The following is a 24,770-nucleotide window of genomic DNA, read 5'->3' on the forward strand; positions in this document are numbered from 1 at the left end:
AGCCAGCAACCGATTCATATTTTATATAAAATAATACTAACTCTGTTACTAACACTTGTAATTTTGCAAATATAATATACGTCGACATTTTTTTATCCTTTTAATAAATGTTGCAATGAAGTACTCTATCTTAATTACCATATCTAATCATTCAGTATTAATTTCCTAATTTTCATGTTAAGCAATAGATATTATTAAGAAATGCATATGTACAATACATGCATTTTTCGTATATATATACAGAAGCAGTACAGTATGACTTCTATTAATGAATTATATATACATCAATGTATAATAATAACAAATTCGTCTAGAAATCACTTTATTAGAAGAAAATGGAGTTTTTCTTTCCAACATAATAATTAAATTGTAAAATAATTTGCATGAGCCTTATTGCTCTATTTCAATTGAAATAATTTCCTTATTGGTAATCTACATCTGTGAATTATCTTCATTTGCACAAGCCATGCTTCGAATGAAATATTTCAATTGTAAGAGCAAATGAGATGCGTAGAAATCTAACAATAGTTTATCACGGAAAGTTTGACGACACTATAAAACTTGTTCCCAATCACAATTTTATCGATTACTGGCTGATTGATAAGCTGATGGCTGAAAGGATTCAGCAGAGATACGGCACGCGCAACCGTACCAATTCTGCATGCAAGCTTTACACGTACTCGCATTAACCACCGATCAAAGCGTTACACCGAGCAACAATTCCAGGCACGCAAGACTACTGTAACGTACACGACACGCTTTAATGCTTACTTAGGTGAACTGCAACTGGTACTCGACTATTCACCTATTTTGAAATATCGACAGAAAGTGTCATCTGCTCTTGTTAGCAAAGTTTACTTTTGCTTTATAACTTAATTATACTACTATTTTTCAACAGCGGTATTTCTGTAGAAATTCTTTGATTAGAGAAATAGTATCTTTTAAATCATTATTACTATTTTAAAAAGAAATGTAGATACATTTTACTAGATATAGGTAATTTAAGTTTTTCGCATTATTATATTTAAGTATCATTAATTCTCTGTGGTCCTTTATATATTAAATTTTTTTCAATCTTAATATATGTATAAAACATATTTTATATTATATATTAATTTAATAGAGTAGATGAGTTATTGATTGCATACATATAAAAATATATTCTGAAATTTTAAACAACTTTTAAAAATATCATATTAATAATGAATTAGTTTAAATTAGGTATCAAATGCTCCGACCGCAAAAGTTTAATCTATTATGATCTTTCACTATTTAAGATCTTTATGAAATAGTAAACTACTTAATGGATTGGTTAAATTTACATATTTTTTTTAAATACACAGTTCAAAATTCTCTTTAGGATCCTTAATATGAATTTCACTGTGATTCCATTATTTTTATAAAAATTCACAATAATTTGTTTCATTCAAATTGTGTTGTTAATTTTTATTAAATCCTTTTTTTCTATACTGATTGTTTCTTCTTATAATTCAAAGAAATTATATCAGTGACACCGACTATACCGTAGTCTTTCCTTCTTCGAAAATACTGTATTTTATCAACTGTACAAATTGATGAATTTTTCTTGGTAAAAAATATTCTGCAATCATATTGTTTAATATATGTAAAAAAAAGCATCAACGTATATATATTTTTGTGTTTATAAATTTATAAGTCAGAGTATTGAAAATTGAAAAGGTCTTGTCATTTTCATAAGGACAAAAGAAATTAGAAACATTAAAACTTTAAGAAGTACTTTAACTCCTACTGGAATCATCATTTCTTAAACATAGTACATTCATATGGTATGTACAATTTTAATACAGGGAGCTATCCTTACGTAACGGTTGGAGTCAGATGAGTTCCTTCCTCACAGCAATCCATTGATTGCCAGATACATTCGGATTTAAAGAAAAAAATCTCGACATTAGTAGTTTGTTCATACTTTCTTGAATAGCTTCTTGGTCATCAACCGGTCAAAGCAACCATTCACGCAGTCATTTTATGTGACACCATACAGTAACCGTTTCATTGCTTGATCCGTCAATCGATCATACCGAATAAAGTTCTGGCGCCCGTGAATGCCACTTGTCTGCACGGCAGACAAAGGGCTAAAAGCCGAGGACATTTAGTCGTTAAACTCAAATGAGATTAAGCCCAATTGCTCTGACAGCATATTTAAAGTGCTCGACGGCGGCCTCCTGGCGTCCCGTTAAAGCCTATTAAACTTAGTTTCCAATGCATTCCAATTCATATTGATCATCGTCTTTTCATAATCAAGTACCTACCGATTAATGTAAGTACCAATAAACGATTAATTGACATCAGATTTTGCACGAGTAACTTTAGTAATTTAAAACGTTATTGTATCAAAATTGAATTCAATAATTAATAATTGAAATAAATAAAAATTAATCTTCTTTTTAATTCCGTTTTACAATAAATACGATGAATTTATTTTGGAAAATTAAATTTTGTTATAGAGTATTGAATTTTTTAAGGAGGATACTTTTAATTTATAATTGGTTTTCGGGAATCAGACAATGAAACGGTTGTGATCACCAAGATTTTCATTCAAAGTTTCTTTAACTTGGAATATAAACATGTAGGGTGCCTCAGCTAGATGATTTCATCACCTAAATATCTGTCTTATTTACGACTGTATGAGAAGACTTTTCAGGACAAAGTTAAACATGTAATGATGGAAAGAAATTCAAGTTCATTTTTTTTAGGAAATTTCAAAGTCATTGGTGTATGGAAACATTGGTGTAAATGGAACTCTATGTATTCTTTTACATCAATGGTTGTATTACATACAAAAGTATTAGGGTACTTATTTCGGAAAATGCATGGTTTAAAAGATATAAACGCAAGAACGTCCTTCGCGTCTTTCCCTGTTTAGGTCAAGTTTTATAAAATTAAAGTTGAAATATTTTTTATACTCAGCATTTTCAGACACAAGTACCTTGATACTTTTGTATAGATAAAATAGAAAACCGCGTCAATCGATGAATAAAAAAATATAGGGTTCTATCTTAAAACATACCGATAATCTTGAAATCTCATAAAAAAATGACCTTGACAAAAAATTTTGTTCACCATTACATGTGCCCCCTGAAACAGCTTAACTTTAATCCGAAGAAGTTTTTTCCTATAATCGTAAATAAGTCAAATATTTGGATGATCTCATTTTGCTGAGATACCCTATATATATATTATATATATGTATATGTTACATGAGTTTTCGCTCATTGTTCCAGGAAAACTTGAAGATATTAATGCTTTTCTTTACCGAAAGGATTAAAGCAACTTTTGAAATTGTTTTGATGTAATTTCTACTTGTAATTATTTAGTGCAACTAAATGTATTTACATTGCAAATCATGATCAGCCTTGTAAATCGCAGGGCAACCGCTACTCAATGATAGACATTGATTTACAAGGTTGCCTTGCTTTGTGTTAATTCAAACTCTTCCCATAATTGCATAAACTGATCACACTAGAAGTAATTGACAATAGATAATAAACAGATCAAACATCTGCTACCGTGAAAAATGCTTAATGTTGAAATAATTAGGTATTAAGGACCACGGATTGATATTCCGTAGATATTACCGTAGATCAGATTATTGTGCGATATGAAAATTTTAATTTCGTTATGCAGAAGTTACAAAAAGTATTTATACTTGCTTTTATTTCCTAATAAAGTATTTTCTTATCAGGTTCTACATTTTATATTCATAGTATTCAATTTTGATTAAATAGTTTTTATAGTCACTGTACATCCATTAATATAAAAAAAATCTGTTTTAAAAGCTTACTTTGAAACAACCGTAACATCCTTTTTTATTTTTGTTACGGGTGTACAACAAATCTTTGTATTACTTTTCATTATTTTAGTAAATAGTAAAGAAGCTTAACTCAATAATAAAAACATCAAACGATGTAAAACAAATAGTAATGTAATGATGTCTAAATATACTAATGTCAGAAAAATATTAATAAATTATGCGTGCAAATGATTATATGACTCTTATATAATGATGTGAACTGAAACGTAGTTTATCTTTTTCTTGTCATTGTAACATAAAAATTAATCAAGTAATACTGAACACCCATTTCTTACGAAAATTTGCTCAAATTGGTTGAAAATATATTATTTATTGTATTATTTGTTTTATATATAAAAGCAGTTGATAAAACTTTTCTGTCAATTTTACTCACTTTAAGAATTCCATGTAGAAAGTGTTACAGCATCCGAAAGTTGTGAATACGCTCCTGTTCTGGTAGCGTTCGTCTGCTTACGTCTACTGACTTTTCTCGCTGAATAAAGTATAACTGACTTGCTTTATTTTACTAAATTTACATAGTGTCATGCGAACGTCTGTATGATGTAACTAATCTCTATTATGCATATGTCTTAGGCAGGGGGCAGACGAGCAGTTTGCTGCAGCGTCATCGGCGCGATAATTTTCCACTGTGTTTTAGAATACTGCTCGTTTGCACCAGGCATTAAGAGCGTATACGTAGCAGACCTCTTTTTCTTCTTCTTTTTTCCCTTTGTCGTCTAAACAACAACATTTCTACACATACAACAATCTGCGCATACAATAGACAACACCGAAATTTTGTTATATTTAGTAAGTATCTGGAGAGTTTGAGTGTTTTCTCCCCTTTACACTATCGTTGATCACTTCGCTGCCTTTAGTATTCGAGTGTTCATTACTCTCATTAATTAGTCCCTTCATTTATTTATTTGCACAATTATGCTTTTCATAATTAACTTTTCATAATTATATATCACGAAACACTGTTAAAAACTTTTGTTTTGTTTACTCTAAACATTGTGATCTGTGATTTGTAGCGGGAAAACATTGGTAATTTTGAGAACGGTGAGATGTAAGTAATTTTAATCAATTATATTTCTCATTTACCGAGGAACTGTAAAAGTCATCGTTGATCTTAATCCTAGTTCCTGCATACCGCTTTCATCAGTGAAAGAACTTTGATAAACTTTCTTATCGTGGTTTACTTTTAGTAACACTAATACTCTGATAACCGAGTCTTTCTTTACTTTTGGAACGATTTCGTAAGATGCAATGTACACAAACCTGGTCCTTATTTTGTATTTCATGCATTTCGGTCATATTTAACTAACTTCGAAGTGCCGAATAAAACAGGCAAAGAATTGTATAATATGGATCGTAACATTTCAAAATCAACTAGTTAAAATGTTAATCAATTTTTGTTTCAACAATTAAGTAATGAAATAAATACTAATATGCAATGGATAACATGAAACTACTTATTAAGAAAGTTCAAATATCACATAAATATAGAATCTAGTAAGATTCAAAAATCATCCATTCTATCATAGATAATATCTCTAATTTACTGCTATTTTCTACTAATCTAACTAATACTAACTAATTTAAGTATATCATACTTTATTATTTACTTTTAACTAAAATATTCCTTTGCAAGACATACAAAACAGAAACAAATTACAGTAACTAGATTTCGGACTTTTATACATTTATACAAAATTTAAAGATGCAAAACAGTACATGGTACATATACACAAAAATAAGTAAAAATAATTCACATTTAGTAATTTAGTCAATCGTGTTCATAAAAATAAAATTTGCATAAATATCAACGATCTGATAATATTTACGTATTTATGGGAAATTCAAATGTTAGAAAATATATGGGATGTGTATAATATAGAAAGAAATATGTAAAATATACAAAATAAAATAGAATACGAATCTCTATTTAGATTTTATATAAAAATGCAAATTTACATAAATATTCACAGCCTACTAATAAGTTATTAGTAATAACTATCAAAATTTAAAAATCAACATGTAAAACTGAACAAAATTACAGCGTTAATACTTAGATTTCAATATACGTCCTTTCTCTGACAATCTTATATTAAAACACTGAATTAATTATCAAGTAATCCTCAAGTTTGTCTAAATTACCATTGGCGTTAGCAGAAGAAAACATTAATTCAAGATACACAACTCAAAAAGTATTCAATTTGCCAAATCCGCCTTAACTCATTGGGAATATTACCGCGCCTTCTACTTGATGATAAAAGTCTCGAGTTTCGTTCAAGGAGGTCAAAGGAAGGAATTCCGGATAAAGTCATAGCGTTCTCGAAGAAAACGGTTTCGATTACTATATGTATTACCCAATCTCTCAGCCTAAAAGGGAAAAGAGAAGGACGGGTCACCGGTACTCCGGTCCGGTTTTCAGAAGGTGACGATAATACGATGAGATTGAGCTTGGTGTGAAGCAACCGCAAGGCATAATATCATTCATGGGTTACCGCGGTTCCATACATGCAGGTACCTGTGAACGCAGTCTATGTATTCGATGTACATATACGAGTACACGTTGAATACGTGGGCAGACGGAGCTTGGGGCCTGCTTGTTCACTCATGGCAATTTTTCCTTAGTGCCTTCACCTCGCTTTGCTAAACTTTCGCCCAGGAGTAGAAGAAACTGTCAATCGTTGCTTAGTCAACGGGCAGATCTTTTCCTTCTTTTCCTTTCTCTTTCTTTTCTCGTTCTCATATTTTGGTTATTAGCGTAACCATTTGGCAATAGGGAACGTTATTGTAGAGTTTTACAATGTTTGAGGAAATTTAGTCAGATATAAATATACAGGCCCACGAAAGTATTCGAACTTGTATGAAATATGTTATGTGTATTATACGAAATATTTTGAGATTTCATTAGCGTTGTCACGATACTTGATTATCAATGTCATATCGATAAAATATAAAACAAATCTGAAAATGTGTATAGAAACTACAAAATATTAGGTCAAGTACATATTTCGCTGAGATCACAAAACATTTGAACAGCCAATTATCCATTAGATCAATAAACCTCAATATTCGGTAGAACTAAAATGACTATTTATGCCGTATTCTACCACTTTACTAAATAAATATTTGCAATAAATATGTTGTATTTTTTGGATATATTTTCAAATTGCTCCTAAATTTTACTAATATAATCATGACAGTAGTGTCTCATCACAATGCTATTTCAAAATATTTTATATAAAACACATATACGTATATATACAGTATGGGTATAAAATTTTCCAGTGGTAAGTGTTCAAGTAATTTCATGTACGAGATAGAAGTGCGTTAGATAAATATTGAAAGATACTGTTAATTTTGAAGTTAAAATATCTTTGAAGACGAAACGGTTAGAAAATTATCAGAATTGATGGATTGTCGAATATGACTGATAGTATGACAATTGACTACAATACAGGTTTCATAAGCAGATCTGGCATTTTGGATGGTTGGATAAATTGACAAAAATGAATAAAGACAAGGTCATTTATAATTAAAAATATGAACGAACAAAAGATATGAAAATAGTTGGTATATTTAGAATAGGATATGAATATATTAATGATTTGGCTTAAAAAGTACCGAATCTTAAGTAAAATTTAACAGTGTACGTTTATAAAGTATTTATCATGTAATCTGCCCAAATGTTGCAATGATACATATACATCCGAAAAAATAACAAATAATTTATGACATTAGAATAAAATAATTAAAAGAAATATTTATTAAAAAATATACATAAATTTTATTATGAGTGGAATCTCAGAGACGTGTATTTTAAAAATATAGAAAGCTTGCAGAAGTACACAGTTTGGAAAAATAAATTTTTCGATGAATAATTTCTGAAATTTGTCAGCACATAATTTGTTCTTCTAATTAGCAAGAATAATAAAAAGTCGATATTAATACAACTTGAGACTGAATAGAAACAACCGATGCGATAGATTCGCAATAAATCCGATTTCTATACGCTGTCGTTTCATACCGCTTGATCCAGCCTGTTTCAACCAATGCAGTCAAAACATTGATTTATACCATTTACACCACAACAGCCTAAACTCGGACAATTTACATTTCCTTCCCGTTCCTTGTTTCCCTAACTTGTTATAGGATGAACTGTTGTAACGTTTATAATCGCGTATATATCCGCGAAAAATCGATACACAGGACCAATTGCCAGAATTGGAAAATAATTAAATTGTAGCTCTGGAATTTCTAGCTTTTGCAACAGGATGCATTTGTTGAATTTAAACTGAAAACGAGAAAGAAGCCAGAAACATTGGAAACAATGAAATTTTATTCCTGAATGTGGTAAATTTGCGGGTTTTTCCATTGAAACCAAATGTATCAATAGTTTGCTTAAACAATGCGATACTATTTTTGTGTTTATGTATATTTATAATAATTGTTCCTTTTACATTATGCAATTTTATCTCTTCATTTGCAATTTGGAACTACAGTAAATCATGTCTTTTAATAAAATAAAATTATATTATGAATAAATATTATGCAATTTCTTTATTCTGAATTTATTAATAGAAATCGATTAACTTTTTCATATGGTATCATTTACCATGCAATTAAGCTTTTGAAATAATTATAACAAATATTGTGAAAATTTAAAATATGCTCATGATTACGTAAATACGTTTCCAGAGTTTCTCAGATGATAAAAAGTATCAAAAAATGTTTATCTACGATTAGATACATTAGTAGCAAGCTACCTGTGAAGTTCGTGTACAGTTTATTTAAATGTTCTTAAATCGTTGCGATTATTAGTAGTAATAATTTTACTCTATGCTTTTAGTTAATGTTTAAACTGATATTTATAATCACATTAGCCAGTATAATAGATTATTAAGTAATTAATTGAAATCGTAGATTAAATTTTTGGATTTTCGAAAAAGCTTGATTTATTTTAAGACTTTTAACAATTATGAACCGTAAAGTTTTAAAAAAGAATCTAATATTCTCAAGAAAACAAAGTGAAAGCAGTTTCCAAAAAAATAATAACAATTATATTCTTTCTAAACAATTAGATTTTTAGCCATAACGTGATATCACTCCATCCTACACTCTACATATCACTACACAACAAACAACCCCAATCAAGTATGCACACTCATCATGGCTACCATATTTTCAAGACTGAACAGCATCTATAAATATGTCGAGATAGTTTGTAAGCAGCTATAGATGTACTGTGCCTTCCAGATCAACGGTTTGCTTTGTTACCAGGAGTGAAATAAATCGCGGAAGGAAGTCGTTGCTACCATGACAAACATTGTTTCCGCCGATACAGCGATGTGGCAAGGCGTACGTACGAAAACTCGTTGAAATAAAAATTCAGTGCGACGACCGGCGCGCAGGAAATGTCGACCATTCTACCATTATCTATTTCGCTTTTCACCAACGTTCATGCATTGTCAATGTAGGTGTAGCCCAGATAGGTGCAAACGCCTACGAATCGCGATGGAGGAGAGACCAATTTTCAAATAACGGAAACTCTATAGGTTGAACGCACTATCCATTAGTTTCACAGTGACAATGACGCTTTCTATATCGAACCCTGACTTTGTTTAATCTTTCGTTGATAGAGAGCATGTAACTTGTTTCTTCCAATGGTTTTCAGAATTTCTTTTATCGATTATTACTTATCCGTTAGAGTTATATCGGTATTTAGTAGTTATGTTTTATGGTATGATATAGGTATGATAAAAGGAATGGTGAGAAAATAGTGAATGATTATCTTGGTTATATTCGCTAGTACGTACAGTGGCTTACGAAAATATTCGAACATTTGTAAAAGTCTTTTATGAACTATGTTATTTGTGCTATACGAAACATCTTGAAATTTCACTAACACTCTAATAAGAGACGAATGTCATGATTATATTGACAAAAATGTGAAACGAAATAACAAATAAAACAATGCGACCGTTTCACGTGCATAAATAAACACTATGGAAACACATATTTCCTCGTTATTTGAATAATGTAAATGTTCATTTTCAGAGAAAACATCTACTATGAATCATACAAAAACATGTTAGTAGGTCGTATTCAGCAGCATAATAAAATAGAAAATTTGTACTTTTATTTAATACGTCTCATTAAATTATTGACAAAAGCAATAATACAATATTCGAACTATAAAAATAATAATTTATTTCAGAATAAATTTCAGATAATTATTTATCTAATTATTTATTTTAAAGGGGACGATCTTACCGATTTCAATGACGTTGAAACATGTTGTTCAAGGTCAACATCCTGGACAACTTTTCCTTATACATATTACGGTCGGTCGTTTTTAGTTTCCGAGATATTCGCAAAAGTTTCTGCTTCAAAGACAATATGTCTGATTTTGATAATCGATTAGTCGTCCCTTTTTCCAATGTAATGTTTACAATTTCAAATAACAATTATATAATATAAAGTTTAATATGAATTGTATTAAAATAATAAAGTTATACATTATTGTATCATAATTGAATTAATATGAATTAATCTGGCTTATTATCTAATATCTTAACTTATTTCACAGTAGCGTTATCGGCCGCTTCCTGATAGCGGAATAATTATCTAACAGAAACCTAATCCATTTTTTTTTCTTTCTTATGTAAGTTCAAAATGATTATCGAACGTGAGTTGGATTACATAAATATCAGTTGAGTTACACAAATGTACGGACGTCGTGAACCGTTCGTTTATGCCAGAATGAAATGTAATCGTAACAAAAATTGAACAGAAGATTTTTGGGAGAGCATATCTCGAAAATTAACGCTGAACGACGGTAACGTGTATAGGGAAAAGTTGTTCAGAATGCTGACCTTAGCAACATATTTTAAGGTCATGGAAATTAGTGAGGTGGCTCACTTTGTAAATAATTATCAAATTTCACTTTAATTTTATCCCTACTACTATCATAGTAGAGTTTAAACGGACAACATACTAAAAAGTGATAAAAGAACATTTTTGGAATGGATAAACACGAGTTCTTTTAATGATGATGCACATGTTGGAAGATAATAACGTAACATGATAAATAGTGGTAAATGAAAATTAAAATCCATTTCTGTATAATTTTACGCTATATTTACATTATTTTCACAGAAGGAATATTTGGTCAAAAATGGAAGAATCGATCTGGTACGAATATAAATACATGCATATGTAGCACAGTTATGGGAAAGGTACATATACATAAGAAGCATAAAGAAAAATAAGAAGCTCAGTCTTTATTTATATTGTATAGTCTAATTGTTATCATTTGATACAGTTAATCGGTGCAGTTATGTAACCTTCAGCTAGAGATTTGCGTTGATCTTTGATTCTGTTGATTGCGATTGAATTTATCATTGTGCCCGTTTCAACAAACGCTATCATAATATAAATAAAACAAATACAGGGTATCGTTAAAAAAAATTAACTAGACTGTGATATCTCTTTCGCCACTACACTTACAAACAAATTATTTGCATTATATAATACCCCATTCCCTATATACCAAATGAATATTTTTTGGGTAACTTCATTTCCAAATAGTTAAACTTATATGCCAAAAAATTGTCACAGTTTTCGAACTTTATTAAAATTTTCACTAAAAACCCTGTCTCGATTCTCAAATTTTTATATTTCAATATTGCTTTTAACACTTTAGCAAACAAGGATAATTTTTATTGCATTAGAAAATATTTTATCATAAGATTCGGACATATACATATATCGATAATATGTTTTTTATATTTCGTGCTGGAGATATTAAAGTTAGAAATATGCAGTTGGGTCGAATATGGACGAAAAAACGCAGCAGAATTAAGAATTGTATTACTTTTTTTACAGTATGTGAACATGGAGAGTCATAGAACAGTTAAAAAGTAAGATTCGATTATCAGAGCGATTGTTTCACCGTTACAGGGGTTCAGGTACGGTAGGAAACCATACAACGCTGTTAAAGAAAATATCTAGTGTCGAAGGGACTACGTGCTTTCGAAAGAAAAGGGCTTCCTTGCGCGAAAAATGATTAAATTTATCTCGCTAATAAAAGGAGTTGAGGAAAGTCAAGCTGTTCAATTTTTTATTTTTACAAACTATTTCCTTGTTTCCGAGGCATAAAATATCATAACCATTCTTATACGTGCCCTAGCAATAAATTGGATCATAAAATTGACCATTAAGTAACAATTACGACTAACTCTCTTTTGGTTGTTATTTTATACAATATGTATGTGGATTACATTAGGAAAAAATCAGTGCAAATTAATGTAAAAATGAATGTAATAAAAAACTAATTTATTGCAAATGATAGATTGTAGTGTTCGTATATTCGTTGAACAAAAGGCTATAATAAGTTAAAATTTTTTGCTGTGAAAAATATTCATTCTGAAAAATTATATTATTTATTAATAACTGTATTACCAACTATGTATATGATAAATATAAATATAATGTAGATATAATATAATCAAATATAAACATGAATACTAAATAGAAAATTGTATAGTATCATATATTAAACTTTAGTATTGCAAATTGAGTGCAAATTATGAGTTGTTATCGAAAAATATATGTAATATAAGTTTATATTATAGACACTCGAAAATTTTTATATAATAATAAATAAATATACGATTAATATATGATACAATGAAATACACGACTTTTTGTGGATTATAATGTTTTAATCAACCAATTACACATTAATTTTAATTTGTTATAATGAACGTAATACGAGTATGTATTTTCATTCTCCATCAATACTATTAACATGACAATAATTTATGCTTAATATATTTTAACAAATATATGACGAAATTTAAAATTGTAGGGTATATAAAACATTAATATTTTCAATCAACAAGCAATCAAAGGAAGGAATTGTTTAAAAGAGTTTTGTAGTTTACTTCATATGCAAATATTACGCATAGTATATTATAACTATCTCAAAGTTCCAACTATAAACAAATATTTCAATCAATAATCTTAAAAAGGAAACTGACCGTTTACTCACTTTTTTGCCATGTGAGAGGTATAAATGGTTACTTTTACTCGTGTTGGTCGAGGACATATTTGCGTTGTTGAACGATTAATGGCTTGCAATGTTACATAGGCTCGGAATTCTTTATGTATATCAGTTAGTACAACAAAATATATTTCGAAAAATCAAAACTAGATATCATTCTACAATAGTAAATTCATATACATATAACTCTGAATAAAAGATTCTGTGTGTGTGTGTGTGTGTGTGTGCGCGCGTGTGCGTGCGTGCGTGCGTGCGTGCGTGCGTGTGTGTGTGTGTGTGTGTGTGTGTGTGTGTGTGTGTGTGTGTGTGTGTGTGTGTGTGTGTGTGTGTGTGTGTGTGTGTGTAAAAGTTTATGATATTTATACCGTATTATTCATACTACTACTTCAATTTATGTTACAAATATATTTTAAAAAGTTATAAAGTCAATAATACGATACGAAAGGAAGTTGAAGATCAGATGTAAATTAATTAATAACAAAGGAAATCATTTTTTCCCTTCCTGTGTTTTTATACGTTTTGAAATTAGGAAGTTTTGGCAAATTTATTGCATTGGAACTTTTATACTACCCCAAGAGCTTTCAAATATTATAGCATCTATCAATATTTCAATATTATAGTATTTTTTACTATAATAATTTCAACAAGATTATTTAGTTTTACATGTACCATATTTAATTATAATTTCGGATTTCTAATTTATACGATAAAGCTGATTAATGGCTTCTATAGTATAAGGTATACTATAATAATAATCTCCCTCTAAGCCAAACTTGTCATAATCATTGAGTTTGACAATTTCAAATTACTCGAATACTTGCTATTCAAAGAAATGTTCGCTACAAATAAAAGTTGCATATATAATAAAGTTGATATCAAAGGAGACATGAAATATAATGATCAGCTTTTCGTTATTTCTCCTTTGGATTGGGTTGAAATATGAAAATTATCCGTTCAGTTAATCCGTTTAATTAATAAAATGACTACCAAACCAGTCAATATGACTGTCATATCAAACTTTTTATAATTACGACACTGCAGATACTTATGTGAAATTTATGTGAAATTTAAAAAAGTAAAAAAGCACAGAATGCACATTATATGCGAAATATGCAAAAATATTCAATAATATTAGTATTTACTTTTATTGAAATAATTTTAATTATCTATAATAATTAATAATTATAATAATTATGTATAACATAAGTGAGTACATATTTAAAAAGAATTAAAATATTTATAAAACTCCTTCAACTAATACACTAAGCAATCCCAAAGTAGGATTCATTTGATCAAAGTTACCCTGATAATTCTTATTTATGTCATCTCTATTTGCGAACGTATCGGTCCCGCGACTAAATGCCGATAAATCACAGCGTCCTTGTGCTAATTTTTTTCTCGCATCGCTCGCTGATCAGTATGAGCACACACAATTGCAACACAACATCTCGCCAAATGTATTTTTCGCGTCTTAAATTATAATATCAGGCGTGGGCGTACGATACATAGTTACATGTCACTTTCGAGCTAGGAACTCTGACCTCGGTTCGGTTGTCCCCAATTTCGAAACTTAACCTCTTAACGAAGTCTCGCGACCTACCTAAGTTAATCGCTTAATTAATTTCGTCGTCCGGTCGTTCGCATCGCTTTCACCCAATTAACCGCTGGCGTGCCTATATCGCGAATTTTAGATAAAATGCTGCAATGCTGTCTTAATCGATGTTTCTATCCTAATCCAACCGATAGTACAGAACATTAAATTATTTGTATTTTCTAATTTATGTGACTTTCTGTATAGTAGGTGTCTGTGTATTAATTGCCATGTATTCTTGGTTTCTGTTGGCATATTTGGTTAGAATGTTATTTATGTAACATTTGTGAAAAATAGAGAGCGAAATTTATAAAATTGTTACTTGTTAATGTCATTGTTAATTGTTAATATTCTAATCAATACTTGTTGTAATTATTTGTAATTTATAGTAAAAGAACATTGATATATTGTTCCATTTTTTACGTAGGTAGGTTCCTTCTTGTAGATGGTAGAAAAAAGACTACGTAATCATATTTTGGAAAATAAATTGGGTTGCGTGTATGAATATTGTAACGCAGTTTTAAAACAAATTTTTTTAACGAGATTAACAAAATATCAATTGAAAGAAAACGAGAAAGCAGTAACTGATTAATATTATATTCAAAAAGAACAATTTCAATTTGTCCATCAGATGTTCTTGCGTCGTTTGAAATCGACAATAATCATCAACAGATTATTTATTTTTAATATAGTAATGTATTGTACATTTAAATAAAGAATAATTATAATCAAAAAAATAAGGAAATTCCCATAAAGTAAATCGTCATATGTATATCATATAATATATTTTGATAGAAAGGGATATTATACAAATTAAAATCTCCAAAATTGAAATCCTAAGTTAAAGAGTGATATTCACTTCAATTAATATTCCGGAAGCTTTGTTGAAACATTATACCAGCAAACAAATAATAAGAGAAATTCCTAAAACAATTATAATTTTCAATTCAAAGTTCTCACACGAAAATTATTATTTTAATACACTAATTTGTGTTTTCAACTCTAAAGTTTTCTGAGATAGTTTTAATAGAAACATCTATTGTACTTCAAATTGAATAGTACAATAAGCATATCACATATGAGTATTTTATAATTCAAAGAAAAATGTTCTTTTTCTCATTAAAAATTATAAAAATATCTATTTCTTAATAAAAGCAAGAAGCATATACAAAAGATATTAATTCCAGTTCAATAGTATTTCTCGTAATAACTATAAAAACACTATAATTCTTTTCAGCCGAAAAACGAAACAAAATTTTCAGTTTATTCAAAATCATTCTTTTTCAGTTTCAAAAGTAAATCAAAGTTTGTTTTTAATAAACATCGTTGAATCCTAATACAAAATCTCTTTACAGTGGAATTTTGATTATTTCAACCAATCATGATAAAAGTTGGAATAATCCAATAACTTTCATATAATTCAACGTTTTCAGATAAGAGACGATCATTTATTTTAAACTATTTCATAATTATTAGGGTTAAACAGAAACAAAACCTTTGATATAGAAGATTCTTGTTCTTTTAGTTTTTATCCTTGTTTCCTAATCTTTCTTACAAAAGATAAAAGAAATTTTGAATTAATCAATTTTTTTAGCTTCTGGGAAAAAATGATCTTTTGTTAACTATTCGCGATAGAAACACAAGTTTTTCCAATACTTCTGTACACATAAACACGTAACGTACTAACATTTGAAACCAGTTTAACAGAAAACAAATACAATTATTAGGTAGTTAGTAAAATATAAAGGTATAATATTATGTATGCACAATATCAATTGTGAAATGTTTAATCGATATTATGATAATCAGGGTTCTATTGTATTTCTTTTTCTGTAATAAATGAATTTATGCAAAGCATAAATACAGGTATAAGATAGGCGAAATATCCTTTTATATTGCTTTTATTTAAGTAAAATACGCGTTTAACGATTCGCAGCAACTTGTGTCGTTCAAGTAATCTCTGGTTTATCCGAGAATCTGGCGTAAGCAGGAAACGAAATCCAGAACACCATGGTTGATCCGTGTCAGACTCGAGGAAGTTTGACCAGATGAAAAGAGACGACGACTCTCCGAACGAAAGGTAGGTATGGGAGAAAGAGGAGAAACAGAAAACGAGAGAAGGGTTTTGGCCGGTTGTCTCAAGGTTTATTCAGGCTTACTCAAGCAAAGTCTCGGTTTCGTTCTTTCGTATCGCTTACGAAGCCTGTGAAGCCTTTGCTGTCTCCTTGTATCTTCAACAGAAATAACAGGTTTCCTGAGCGCGCGTTGATTGCACCGACAATTTGCATTAAGCGTTTATATTTCTATTTAATGTAACCAAATACCACAAGAGTCCTCGCATTATGAACTGAAAATCTCAGATGTCTAGCAAGATAGATTACAAAATGTTTTTAAGAAAATATATATGTATAGGAATATTTCCAAGCATAGAGGAACATTTTATAAGTATAGAATTAAAATACTATTATAGATTATTAGAACACAACAAATTCGGCTAATTATTTAAAAAGCTGCCGTCATCTTGCATTTCGATGATTTTTTTTTAATACGTTGTAGAAATTAACATTTTGAACTTCTTCCTTTGTATGTTACTGCTGGACCCTTTTAATATTTTAGAAATTTACCAAAACCATTCGGTATCGCTACAGTGAACTTTGCCTATAATTGTGCATTTGTGATAATGTATGCGTTAGTATTGGTTGTCAGCCGCGTCATGGCGCGATGGCGGGATAAAATGCCACCTAATTCAAAACTACATAAATAAATATAAATAAATGTAAAACTATATAAACTGTAGACAACAGATAAAAATTAGGTTTAGGAAAGGTGGCATTTTATCCTGCCGGCAACCATTACTAACTCATATTCTGTTACGGACGCACAATTGTAGATGAAATTCACTGTAATGGTACCGACAGCTTTTTGAAAATACGTATGTATTTTGGAGGCTAAGACCGAAGTGTGGTAACGTGTATAAGAAAAAGTTGTTCAGATTGTTATCCCTCGTAACATATAAAAAAATCATCGAAATCGAAGATAGCGGCGGTTTTTTAAATAATTACCAACATTAACTGTACAATGTTCCTGTGTTCCAATTACGTATTGTGGTTGTGCTCTTTAATTATGTAATTATACCAATAAGGCAAATGATATTTATTTGGTCACAACACTTATATATACTACGTATAATTGATATAAATATATAGATTAATTACCAGCGATGTAATAATAAAGAACAAACAGTCTTGATTGTTGTTCAATTCAATAATTTACAATTTCTTCAGTAGGTAAATTTCATTTAAATTTTATAAAATCTCCGCCCCCCCCTGTAATATGTTAAATAGTGATCTCATAATGAAATAATAATTTCTTGTAAATTGAATCACTTCTTTTATTTTGATAAACTTATGTCTTTTATTTTATTCTCTTTAAAATTGTGAATGTCATTGACGTAATGAATTAAAAATAAAAAGTTAGTCATGGAAATATTGTGCGAATGAAAATTCATCCAAAATGAAGTACGGTATAACGATAGAAGTTTTATTCCTTCATTATTTGACGAAGATGGTGAATTTTACTTCATAAAATCATTTAGTACGTATATGAAACAATTTTTCATATTCTACACAGTAAAGTAACATAATTAATACCTCTATATGAAATGAAATATCTTTTACTTCATAAATCACATTACTTTACAGATCACGAAAAATACACTAATACGTGTTGAGAGTGATTGAATCGGCATAAGCCAGTTACTAGGGTGCGTGCATAGCAGTCTTCTTCTAATGATATGGTTCATGATCTCCGTCTTCACTTTCCGAATTATGAACTTCCACATAATGTGAATATAAGTAGCAACATGTATGTATTAAAAATTATAGTTTCTAAGCTAATTACATCGTGCGAATGGTTTTTATTTTTGATCTTGCATCCCAAAAGTAAGGCAACAAAACTAATAGAACTAAATATAACAAAACGTCGAATGAAGGGAATTATACATAAGTATAATAAATTTACTATATCTTTTTCACATGCAGACATCTTTGTTGAATGTGAAGAAGTTTTAGTAATCTAAACAAAATGTCACAAATTAGAGTTACTAAAAATCTCAAATTACCTGTACCTGTATAAATCTGAGATGTTTCCGACAACAACCTCAAAATCGACATTTCAAACTAAAAAAATCAACAGATCCGATCGTGAGCCATTAAAGATACGTATATGATTATTCAGAAAAAGTCCTGTTTTAAGTATTGTATTCTTTGAGAGATGGCTCTCTGGTTATGAAGTATAAGGATATATTCGTAGTGTTCCGGCATCTTGGTACTTTCAACTTTACCTGCATGTGCAATCGTAAATCGTTAGTACGACGAAATTGAGTTTCCTGCGGGCGGCACAGCAACCGTCATGAATTATAAAGTGATAACATCGAAAACATCGCGGGTCACGTTACATTACACAGAAATTTCAGTTTGAAACTCGTGCTCATAACGAACCTAACTATGTAATGTTAAAATAAACAAGGAAAAAACGATATATCAAGTACTACAAAAAAAATTCATATATGTTTATGCTCTAGCTATTTTATATTACATAATATTACACAATATTTACATAATATTTCGTTATGGTAGCTATTTATTATTTCTAATATTTATTTATTAAAGTTGAAATTAATTTAACTTCGTTTATGTAAAATTTTAATTCTATACCTTAAGGAATTTGGATTAAGTAAGAAGTGATCCAATATAAATAAAAGTAACTACAAAATTTAGTACATTTTATTGTGAAAGCTTAGATATTAGATTTTAGAGAAATATCTCTGTTTTTACACATATTATGAAGTTATTATTAATATTTTATTTTAATCTATGTACTTTGTATACATAGGTATGAATTTGTGTATATTCCGCCCAATAACAATTGAAATGCATTTTTTAGGTGAATATATAATGGTAATTATAATTATTTCTATTTTACATTATATTAATTATCATTATTTACTTGTAATTAGTACTTATTGCTATTTTACTATTATTTATCAGATAGTATTTTACATATAAATTGTATGTACTCGCACAGATGTTATTCTATTCATATTACAAATAAGCTATAGTCCTATTTAACCGTACTTCTGAAATCCATTTGTAACCTTTGGTTATATATTCTGTATATTTGCTTTATTTTTATACACGGTGTAGCTTCTTCTGTATTACATAAATTATTCAAAAGCACAATTTCCCAAATGTTTAAGATCTCTTGTAATTTAGTAAATTTAATGTAAAATGTCTTTATATGTAATTACATTTAAGTTACGACAAAAACTTGTTATACCTTGGAAAATGTAATGACTCTAGTATATTTTGGAACGACATTTCTTTATATATCATGTAATGATGCTAATGGCCTTCACACCTTGTGTCACAACCCCTCAGTCAATTCATGTGAGATGTTTGTTAATTTTATTTTTCAAACATCCTGATTTTACGAGAATATATTGCAGTTAGGTTAAATATCTTATTATGTGAGAAATGTTCATTGAAATTAAGCTCTATGGAAATAACCAGCGGTGGAAACACCAAATGTCGTTGTGTGTGTTAAAAATTTTATGCTCCGTTATCCAATGTTAGAGGGAATCTCTGATTCTCTATGAATGTTTCATCATAATCGTTTATTGACAATTAATACAACGCTTGTATTTACAATATAAATTCGTAGATAAAAATTTACTTTTTTAATATAAATCTTTATTGATGAATAACAATTATTCTGATCTACAATATTTATTGTCCGAAAATAATATTAAAACTTAAATTAAAGAAAAACTAAATTCGATAATAAATTTTTACAAATGTTTAAAATGTAAAAAATTTCTTAAAAAATTTAATAGTACTAAAAATTAATAAAATTAATAAAATAAAAAATTGAATTAGGATTGAATAAAATACGTATTCATTAATATCGCAACTTTCATTTTCAGTTGAAAAAATTAATATCATTTCGAAATTATTGCATGGGAACATTCATTAATTCTTTTTCTTCTTCTGCGTTTGATGTCGCAAAAGATGATGTTACGAGCACAAAAGATCAATCGCTTAAGGTACAATAAACGTTTTGACGGTTAATCTTTCAAGCCCAAAATGTCCTCACGCTTATTTTTTTAAATGAAACAGCATATAATTTTTTGTTATTTAAATAGCTATTATTGGACCCGATAACATTTATTTAATAACTTCTATTATTATTCTATTATTTATACTAATATATACCATTCCCTTCATTAATATCAATGAACTAACTAAGTCAATTAACTAAAATATAAGACTAGAAGTAGACGGTTAGAAGACAAAACTAAAGTAAAGAGTTTCATTTTAAGTACATATATTTTTTATATATTTACAATAACATGGAAGTATTTAAATATTTTTATTATTAAACCATTTGCAACAAAAAAGATGTTGATTTTGAATACAGTCTATGTGCCGAATTATTAACGTTAAATTAATGTTAATTAATGTACAATTTGTTAAAAAATTTATTTAAAATTTACGTTTCACTACATACAGCATATTAATAAATCAATAAGTACATTAAAAACGAAAACTTCGTAAACATTTCTTACATACAAAAACCTACAATTCTGACTCTGTACATAAAGAAACACGCGTAATGTACGAGACGCACCCGTGGTTGATCCAGAGATTTCATTTATCCGAGAAGCCAGACAGACTGGCTCATATGTGTTTGCATAATCTTCCGAATACCTGAATCCAGACAGCGTTTATTCGTGCATACGCGAAAGGTGCATCGAACTCGTAAGCTTACCTATATTAAGCGGCCCTTGACATCGCGTCGTCAAGCTATACGCGAGCATAAGCATTCGACCGCATTTAGATACGCGGTCGATGGTTTCTAAGACAAAGCTTGAAACATTTAACAGCGATGTTCGTCCAGTTACCATGAGGATTCCGGTGTTTAAAGTCCTCTTGGATGTTAAATATAACTGTAGGGGTGGCACTTCGGACGCAGTCACTAACAAACTCGAAATAGAACTACACTCTATAATACGTCCTCGAAAATACATTGCTAGTTATATTACTCTAAGCACTTTCATGATTAACGCACACTTTCAATTAGCTATTCTTGCATTCGATCGGATTATAAATTATGTGAAAGGAGTAAAATTGGTGCATATTGTTATAAGAATCGTTTATGGCAGAGGTCTTTGTAAAAGGTTTATGCAACCACGTAAGACATTCTGATGTAAAACACTTACTTATTCTTTTCTGAAACAATTCAAGTCTTAGGAAAATATTAGTTGTGTAGAATAACATTTCATAAAATGTCGTATTTCTAGTTAAGAATCTATTGTTACGTAGTTACGTTAATAATTTGATGTAAATATACAAGGAGATTTAAATATTTGATTACATTGTAAATGAGAGAGAAATGTTCTCTTGGAAAAAAACTTTATTATAATTTTATTATACCTGTGTGTACACATAACGAATATAGTATAATTAATTGATTTACTAGAAAATTAGAACATTTAAGTTACTAAAGAATCTAAATACATATTTATTAACATTTAAGAAACCCAAAATAAATATTCAGAAATCTTTACTGATCATAAAATCTTGAACTTTACATAATTTATTAATTTTACATAGTTTATGAATTTACATAATTAAATATGTTAAATCAAAATAATATATAGGATTTTTTCAACTTGTTTAAAATATTTAAATAAAATTTGTTCACACATAGATTCTTTGAAACCCCTCGATTAATCAACCTACCAAAAGTGTTACAGGAATGATAATTAAACCTTCACGTCATTCGTCAAAACCAGTTTTACTTGTTTTGAATTTTGAGAACGCGGACATCATTAACCTCGACACTTGTATCCATGGATAAAGCAACTTTCTTATAAAATTCCTCTATACTTGTCATTTCTCGAACTACAGAATAATTCGTATTCTCTCGCTTTCACTACCCTAGAAAGATAATGTTAAATAAGCACTGCCATTATAACAATGTAGCTTGGCAAGTTTTTTTCTAATCCACTCAAATTGATAATTATGCGAAGGAAGTTGCTAAGAATATTAATTTAGTGAATAAAAATTTAATTTTGTATACTCGATTGGTCAGATTTCCAGTCATTCAAAAATAATGGAAAAGTTCAACGATTTTCGAAAGAAGAAGAACTAAACGATTTAGAAGGGCCACCCTCTCTCTCTCTCTCTCTCCCCCTCTCCCCCCCCTCTCTCTCTCTCTCTCTCTCTATATATATATATATATAATTATATTATATATATATAGATAATATATATAATTATATTATATATATATATATATATATATATATATATATATATATATATATATATATATATATATATATATAGAAATATATATATAACATATATAATATATAATAATAATATATAATATATATAATCAGTTAAGTATATTTCTAGTTATGTCCTAAATACAATATATGTATATTCTGCATAAATGAATATAATGCAACAGCTATAAATATAAAAGAAGTAAATTTCTGTTAAATATGTAGTATTACCATTTGGTAACATATCTAGTATCATCTAAGTATTATATTTCTTCATAGGTATAATAGACACAGTATACTCCATACTACTATTGCGCAAACATATTTATATTATGAGAGTCTAAAGTAAGTATAAGTAAATAAATGTTATATTTGATCCCAAATAAATGATTTCTTGCCTTTATTACCATTATGTATTGTCATTATTTATTTATCACCATAACTAGATTGTTTGAATATTAATGCCATTCGTAGCTATTACGTTTTCTAATAACTAGCCTTTTGCTGTTGTGAGCGTATCATAAAGGAGTTAAAAATCCAAGTTAAAGATAACAAAATGGTGAGATGGAATCTTCAAATTATTTGTCTAGGTCTCCGTGGCATATAAATTATTACTTTCAAAATACATACATTTAGTTAAATATTTACAGACTAAAAATAATCTTTAACATATTTAACAGATAGAATATGATCAAATATTTAAAATGTACATATGAATAGTAACATATTCTTAAGAAGGTCACCTAAAATAAATCTTCTTTATGTTATATATGAAGTTAGTGGATATAAAAAAAATGTTTCTTCAGAACATAAATTCATTTTATAACGTATTTGCGTACTTTTAATTGTTATCAATTACATTAAAGAAGAAATTTTGTGTAATATACGAGTGTACTGATAACATTTGTATGACCTTTTTGTATAAATTTAAACTTGAAGAAAATACCACTAAAGTTACTGCAAATATAAATTTAATACTTAAACAATATTATATAAATGTTAGGACAGATCAATGTTGCAAAATTCAAAATTCATTTCATTACTGCTCATTTTTCATTAGAAAAGGAATCAAGGACAGCCATTAACAATAATGTTTGAAGAAGTATTACTGAAAATTAAACCTCTTATTTATAAGGATACATATGCATTTATTTGGTGATAGAAAGTTACTCTACTATACTACTATACTACTACTATACTACTTTACTACTACTATATATATTAAAGAGTAACTTATTTTTCTATAGATATATGTAAATGTATATTATACTTTTTAAATAATTTTTATATTCCTCGAAATGTATACATTAGTGAGAGGTAAACGAGCCTCCCACTCAACAGCTTTGGATGATGCTGCACAAATTTCCTTTAAATTCTAAATGAATTGCAGATTGCACACCGCATCAAATTGTTCAGTAACCGTATTAATGTTAATGAAGGAGGAATTCTCAACGTGATCATTCATATGATAGTCGAAGACACCGGTTCCAAAGTAACATCGCCCGTTGTTACAAATATGAAAAGAGTGAATGACCTTAAAAGATCGTTTTAGACACAGCCAGTAATTTAGTCAAGTAACAAGTAAAGCCGAATTTACACTGATTCTCTGTTGATGAGTCATCGGAAAACGTCTCATCTTTGTTTTATCCACGGCGATACACATACCACAGACGACTGTGCTGATAACCATGGGCAGCAACGCTTCTATTTTCTGACAAGTGAGTTTCAAGTGTTGCATTTTGAATTCAGTGTTCAATGTTCAATGTTCAAATAGTAGATGACTTTGCAGTGATTTAGATAAACAGCATGTATTTTCAAATTTTCTACTTTTGCCTTCTCTCGTCTCATAATAAACTATGTTTTAAATTAAGTACAATGTTCTGTGAAATGAGTTTGTAAGATACTCCTTAAAAATGCG

General features: G+C 29.0%; 1 protein-coding gene across 3 annotated transcripts in view; it reads right to left on the reverse strand.

Moving 5' to 3' along the window:
• Positions 1 to 24,770, reverse strand: part of LOC100649009 (mucin-4) — a 214,435-nt gene that overhangs the window by 90,412 nt on the left and 99,253 nt on the right. The window contains exon 1 of one of the 3 annotated variants that reach the window (XM_048406989.1): positions 4,224 to 4,320. The exons of the other annotated variants lie outside the window; for them this stretch is intronic. The gene's annotated coding sequence lies outside the window, so the exon portion shown is untranslated. Of the gene's footprint in view, positions 1 to 4,223; positions 4,321 to 24,770 lie in introns of those variants that run through there. 3 annotated transcript variants of the gene reach the window in all.

Source organism: Bombus terrestris, chromosome 7 (genome assembly GCF_910591885.1).
Source record: "Bombus terrestris chromosome 7, iyBomTerr1.2, whole genome shotgun sequence".
NCBI classification, from domain to species: domain Eukaryota; kingdom Metazoa; phylum Arthropoda; class Insecta; order Hymenoptera; family Apidae; genus Bombus; species Bombus terrestris.